This window comes from Lipotes vexillifer, unplaced genomic scaffold (assembly GCF_000442215.2).
Source record: "Lipotes vexillifer unplaced genomic scaffold, Lipotes_vexillifer_v1.1 scaffold742, whole genome shotgun sequence".
Classification (NCBI taxonomy): Eukaryota; Metazoa; Chordata; class Mammalia; order Artiodactyla; family Lipotidae; genus Lipotes; species Lipotes vexillifer.
In genome coordinates, this window is record NW_006775459.1 from 1,951,837 (window position 1) to 1,959,620 (window position 7,784).

Here is a 7,784-nt window from a genome sequence, read left to right on the forward strand (position 1 = left end):
GATTACTACAAGCAACTCTATGCCAATAAAATGGACAACCTGGAAGAAATGGACAAATTCTTAGAAATGTACAACCTGCCAAGACTGAACCAGGAAGAAATAGAAAATACAAACAGACCAATCACAAGCACTGAAATTGAAACTGTGATTAAAAATCTTCCAACAAACAAAAGCCCAGGACAAGATGGCTTCACAGGCGAATTCTATCAAACATTTAGAGAAGAGCTAACACCTATCCTTCTCAAACTCTTCCAAAATATAGCAGAGGGAGGAACACTCCCAAACTCATTCTAAGAGGCCACCAGCACCCTGACACCAAAACCAGACAAAGATGTCACAAAAAGAAAACTACAGGCCAATATCACTGATGAACATAGATGCAAAAATCCTCAACAAAATACTAGCAAAACAGAATCCAACAGCACATTAAAAGGATCATACACCATGATCAAGTGGGGTTTATTCCAGGAATGCAAGGATTCTTCAATATATGCAAATCAATCAACATGCTACACCATATTAACAAATTGAAGGAGAGAAACCATATGATCATCTCAATAGATGCAGAGAAAGCTTTTGACAAAATTCAACACCCATTTATGATAAAAAGCCTGCAGAAAGTAGGCATAGAGGGAACTTTCCTCAACATAATAAAGCCCATATATAACAAACCCACACCCAACATCATCCTCAATGGTGAAAAACTGAAAGCATTTCCACTAAGATCAGGAACAAGACAGGGTTGCCCACTCTCACCACTCTTATTCAACATAGTTTTGGAAGTTTTAGCCACAGCAATCAGAGAAGAAAAGGAAATAAAAGGAATCCAAATCGGAAAAGAAGAAGTAAAGCTGTCACTCTTTGCACATGACATGATACTATACATAGAGTATCCTAAAGATGCTACCAGAAAACGACTAGAGCTAATCAATGAATTTGGTAAAGTAGCAGGATACAAAATTAATGCACAGAAATCTCTGGCATTCCTATACACTAATGATGAAAAATCTGAAAGTGAAATCAAGAAAACACTCCCATTTACCATTGCAACAAAAAGAATAAAATATCTAGGAATAAACCTACCTAAGGAGACAAAAGACCTGTATGCAGAAAATTATAAGACACTGATGAAAGAAATTAAAGATGATACAAATAGATGGAGAGATATACCATGTTCTTGGATTGGAAGAATCAACATTGTGAAAATGACTCTACTACCCAAAGCAATCTACAGATTCAATGCAATCCCTATCAAACTACCACTGGCATTTTTCACAGAACTAGAACAAAAAATTTCACAATTTGTATGGAAACACAAAAGACCCCGAATAGCCAAAGCAATCTTGAGAACAAAAAATGGAGCTGGAGGAATCATGCTCCCTGACTTCAGGCTATACTACAAAGCTACAGTAATGAAGACAGTATGGTGGTGGCACAAAAACAGAAATATAGATCAATGGAACAGGCTAGAAAGCCCAGAGATAAACCCACACACATATGGTCACCTTATCTTTGATAAAGGAGGCAGGAATGTACAGTGGAGCAAGGACAGCCTCTTCAATAAGTGGTGCTGGGAAAACTGGACAGGTACATGTAAAAGTATGAGATTAGAACACTCCCTAACACCAACACAAAAATAAGCTCAAAATGGATTAAAGACCTAAATGTAAGGCCAGACACTATCAAACTTTTAGAGGAAAACATAAGCAAAACACTCTATGACATAAATCACAGCACCATCTTTTTTGACCCAACTCCTAGAGAAATGGAAATAACAAAAACAAACAAATGGGACCTCATGAAACTTAAAAGCTTTTGCACAGCAATGAAAACCAAGACCAAAAGACAACCCTCAGAATGGGAGAAAATATTTGCACATGAAGCAACTGACAAAGGATTAATCCCCAAAATTTACAAGCAGCTCATGCAGCTCAATAACATCAATAACAAAAAAATAAACAACCCAATCCAAAAATGGGCAGAAGACCTAAATAGACATTTCTCCAAAGAAGATATACAGACTGCCAACAAACACATGAAAGAATGCTCAACATCATTAATCATTAGAGAAATGCAAATCAAAACTACAATGAGATATCATCTCACACCAGTCAGAATGGCCATCATCAAAAAATCTAGAAACAATCAATACTGGAGAGGGTGTGAAGAAAAGGGAACACTCTTGCACTGCTGGTGGGAATGTGAATTGGTTCAGCCACTATGGAGAACAGTATGGAGGTTCCTTCAAAAACTATAAATAGAGCTACCATATGACCCAGCAATTCCACTACTGGGCATATACCCTGAGAAAACCATAATTCAAAAAGAGTCATGTACCGCAATGTTCATTGCAGCTCTATTTACAATAGCCAGGACATGGAAGCAACCTGAGTGTCTATCATCGGATGAATGGATAAAGAAGATGTGGCACATATACACAATGGAATATTACTCAGCCATAAAAAGAAACGAAATTGAGTTTTTTGTAGTGAGGTGGATGGACTTAGAGTCTGTCATACAGAGTGAAGTAATGCAGAAAGAGAAAGACAAATACTGTATGCTAACACATATATATGGAATCTAAGAAAAAAAAAATGTCATGAAGAACCTAGGGGTAAGATGGGAATAAAGACACAGACCTACTAGAGAATGAGCTTGAGGATATCGGGAAGGGGAAGGGTAAGCTGTGATAAAGTGAGAGAGTGGCATGGACATATATACACTACCAAACGTAAAATAGATAGCTCATGGGAAGTAGCCGCATAGCACAGGGAGATCAGCTCGGTGGTTTGTGACCTCGTAGAGGGGTGGGATAGGAAGGGTGGGAGGCAGCGAGACGCAAGAGGGAAGAGATATGGGAACATATGTATATGTATAACTGATTCACTTTGTTATAAAGCAGAAACTAACACACCATTGTAAAGCAATTATACTCCAATAAAGATGTTTAAAAAAAAAAAAAAGTTGATTTTATTTTGAAAAGCTAACATGAAATCACCAAAGAGATTACTTCTAAAGCAGTTCTTTCAGATACAGCCTTAAAACTAAATGTCCAAATCATTTATTTTTATTTCCTCTCACTCACAACTAATAGGGAATACAGTTCTCAATTTCTTCTAAGGCTGTCACAAAATAAAATATTATTTTGAAAAATTTTTGATCTCATCTAAATGTCCAGCTAAGACCATGCAAGGAAACTTTATGAAAACAACTCTCTCTAAGAGGCACATTCCTTGTTCCTGTCTCAATGAATCTATTAATATTTAAAGTTACTTTTAGGTAAGTTGTTTTGTTTCATTGAGTTTATTTCTTAAAATGTGCAAAGGACCAGGGACTTCCCTGGTGGTCCAGTGGTAAAGAATCCGCCTTCGAATGCAGGGGACACAGGTTTGATCCCTGGTCGGGGAACTAAGATCCCACATGCTGCAGGGCAACTAAACCCAGGCGCCACAACTACTGAGCTCACGTGCCTCAACTAGAGGGCCCACGTGCTCTGGGGCCTGCGCGACACAACCAGAGAAGAGAAAACTCACACTCCACAACTAGAGAGAAGCCCCAATGCCGCAAGAAAAAGATCCCGCATAGCTAAACAAAGATGCCGCATGCCACAACTAAAACCCGACACAGCCATAAAAATAAATAAATAAATACATAATATTAAAATAAAAAACTGTGCAAAAGACCAAATGATTCATTAGAGTCTGCCTACAGATGTTTCATGAAATTACATCATCTAAAACAAAATAATTCTAAGACCCAAATTAACAAACAGAAACTTTGTGTTTTGTATTTAGAAGACATTTAATGGCATTTTTGTCTTTCTTTCTCAAATTTTTCCAAAGCCTCTTATTCTACGAATTAATTTCCTCTCTCCAATCAGAAATCCATCTTTACAGATACCTCTCTCCAATCAGAAGTCCATCTTTACAGATAAAGTATAAAACTTAAGATCTAGATTTGTCTAAAATGGTAATTTATGATTTAAAAAACCCTAGATTCAGTTTAAACAGCAGCAACTGTAATTACATCCCACTTTTAACACTGCTTTACTGATATGATTCTATTTAAGCTCTTCAAGAACCAACATAGTGACAACTTGTTCATTCAGAAGAAATCAAGAAAAGATTATATTCAAATGAACATAAACTCATGTCATGTTCATTGAAATGCTCTCGAAGCTTTGGATGCCTTCTGAAACGTAACATATTTTGTGGTCACAAAGATACACTTCTCTCAGTGGCTTCTCATTCTAGGAACTGGGTTTGTTCATTTCTACAATGCCTTTGCACCCTCTTATGGTCATTTTAGGATTTGCTTTATTGGGAGCAATTTATTCAAGGCTACTCAATGGTTTCTTTATCTTGTAAATTTGAATTTTTATTAGAATAATGACATTTACACACTTTCCACCTTTAAATCTGTAATTTCGTAATCCCAAATATTAATTGAAGCTCACACTTCTTCACACTGTTGAGAAAACAGAAGTATACAGAGTTGAGGTTACTAGGATAATAATTAGAAACACTCCATACTTTCCAATTATGCCTGACATATTAACAAGCTAATAAGAATTTAAGATTCTGCCTCCTAGGCACAAAGCAATTCAATAGTAATGCCATCATTAGGTATCACAGTTCTTATTTTCTGATACTGACATGATGAAATCAACTTAGAATCTCTTTGGGCCTGTTTATATAAAGCATGGATGTGACTTCTAACTTAGTACAATGTCCTAAAAATAACAGCATAAATGTGGCTGTCCTTCATTAAGAAGTTGCAATAGCAAGATAAACACACGTAACACACACATAAACACACACAACACACACACGCACGCACACACATACACTTTACACTTTATAACTCATTTGGCTCGTGTTGTCTTGGAAACATTAAATTCCTTTAACCTAGAGATCTTTAAAAAAAACCTAAGGATCAAATGTTACCATTCTATTATATTTAATTTGATAACCATAATAAAAACAAAGACCGCTTGTTCCTTTCCTGACTTAAAATCTCCTTCTTTCTGTTAGTTATAGTTTGATGTTTAGAAAACATTTAGGAAAAATGTGTAAAGCTTTAATGGCAAGCTTTATTTCTGAATTCATGCTGCTGCCAATAATAAGGATACCTGCTTTGTGGTAAAAAAAAGAAACAACTGTTCAAACTGTACATATGGCAGAGGAACTACTCTTTAAAGTGTTTATAAGAACTGTTGCATTACCATATATTTTTTTCTTTCCAGGGTTACAGCTACACATTTTAAGATACTTTCAACTTTAAGTATAACTTGAGTATTATAGGCTTTAAATTCCTAACTTATAATACATGCATACTTTTGTCAGAAAAATACATCAGAACCTATACATGTATCTATAAATCAATAATTTTGGTTTCAAAATACAACTCCTGTTATTAAGGGCACAGATGAGTACTAACCCAAAGTGCAAGAAATCCCATAACTGAATAACAGTTGAGGGGACAGAAAATACAATTTCACCAAGCTAAAGTCAGATATCATATAGGATGATGCTCCAAATATTTAAAGCTTCTATCAATTCCCAAATTACAAATGAAGTTTAAAAATAAAATTTTGGGTGGTCCATCTGAAAAATGCACTTATCTCTCACAGTAAATAATAGCACTTACAAAGATCACCAATGCCTGCAAGATATCAATCTGTAGGTTTCCTATGTAATTCAATCACTGTATCAGATGTGCTGACAACAAATATATACTTCAGAACATTAAAGTTATTTCCAGTTGTAAAAATATCCTTTATCTACAAATATACTTTCAAAGAATCTAAAAACCCACATCATCTCTCTGACAATGAAACCATGTATGTTGTCTAAAATACACTGTCCATATTTCATAAATACTTCAAAATATGAAATTGCCAAGTGAACACTACCAATACCTCCTCTTGTATGCACTCTTTCACAATGACAGTCATTGACAACTGGAATCTACTTTACAGGTATGTCTATCTTTTTAAAAACACAATATGCTTTGTTGGACTTCCCTGGTGGCGCAGTGGTTAAGAATCTGCCTGCCAGTGCAGGGGACAGGGATTTGAGCCCTGCTCCGGGAAGATCCCACATGCCGCGGAGCAACTAAGCCCGTGTGCCACAACTACTGAGCCTGAGTGCCACAACTACTGAAGCCCGCACACCGAGAGCCCGTGCTCCGCAACGAGAAGCCACTGCAATGAGAAGCCCACACACTGCAATGAAGAGTAGCCCCCCGCTCGCCGCAACAAGAGAAAGCCCGTACACAGCAATGAAGACCCAACGCAGCCAAAAATAAATAAATAAATATATTTATTATTTATTTTTAAATTTTAAAAATAAAAAAATTAAAAAACAATATACTTTGTTAATGGGTATTGCAAATACTTGTGTTCAAATGTATCCTGTCCTACAAAAGTCTGATAATTTAATTGTATATTCAAAGATATAAAACAATTAAGTCCACTAGCATCAACAACCATTTAGGAAACCAATAATAAGTGTTGTTTGAAAGCAGAGTAACCCAGATGTCCTAAACTACTTAACATAAAATTTCAGGCCCTTCAAAATCAGCCACAGAACACTACCCTTCTTCAGCCTTATACCTTTTCACATTTCAGTGATTACACATTTAGCTCCCTTTATCAGAAATAATTCCCTCTCTTAAAATTCTAATTCAAAAAGATACACACACCCTAATGTTCACAACAGCAATATTTTCAACAGCCAAGACATGAAAGCAACCTAAATGTGCATCAACAGATGAATGAATAAAGAAGATGTGGTACATATATACAATGGAATATATCATCCACAAAAAAAGAATGAAACAATGCCACTTACAGCAACATGGATGGACCTAGAGATTAGCGCACCAAGTGAAGTTAAGTCAGAGAGAGAATGACAAATATCATATGGTATCGCTTATATGTGGAACCTAAAATACAATACTAATGAACTTATTTACAAAACAGAAATAGATGCACAGACATAGAAAACAAACTTATGTTTACCAAAGGGGAAAAGGAGGGGAGGGATAAATTAGGAGTTTGGAAATCGCAGATAAAAACTATATACAAAATAGATAAACAACAAGGTCCTACTGTATAGCACAGGGAACTATATTCAGTATCTTGTAATAACCTATAATAGAAAAGAATATGAAAAAGAATATACATATGTAACTGAATCACTTTGCTCTACTATACTTCAATAAAATAAATAAATAAGAAATAACTCCCTCTCTTACTGTAGAACATCATTATACACTGGGATTTATCATATGGTAGTATAAAATATTTGTTTGAATGGCTCTCTCTCCCAACTGACCACCATATGAATTCCTTGAAGGCAGGAACTGACTTGATTCATTTTTTTTCTTTTATTTTTTTGGCCACACCTTGCAGCCTGTGGGATCCTAGTTCCCCAACCAGGGACTGAACCCAGGCCCTCGGCAGGGAAAGCACGGAGTGCCAACGCTGGACCACCAGGGAATTCCCTTGATTCATTTTTACATGCCCAGTACCTGAAAAATAGTAGGTGCTGAAGCAACATGATGCTTTTGGAGTCCAAAACATCATTATGGAAAACTGTGTTTTAATCCTAGGCTCAATCACTTAATTTTGCAGTTTCCTCATATGTAAACGAGGGCTAAACACCTTGCAGGATTGTTGAGAAACTAAAAGATACCCATAAAGTGACTAACCCAGTGCCTGGCACATAGAAGGCACTGTGATATGTGTTCAGTAAATGTTAGCTGAATTGATCTTTCCC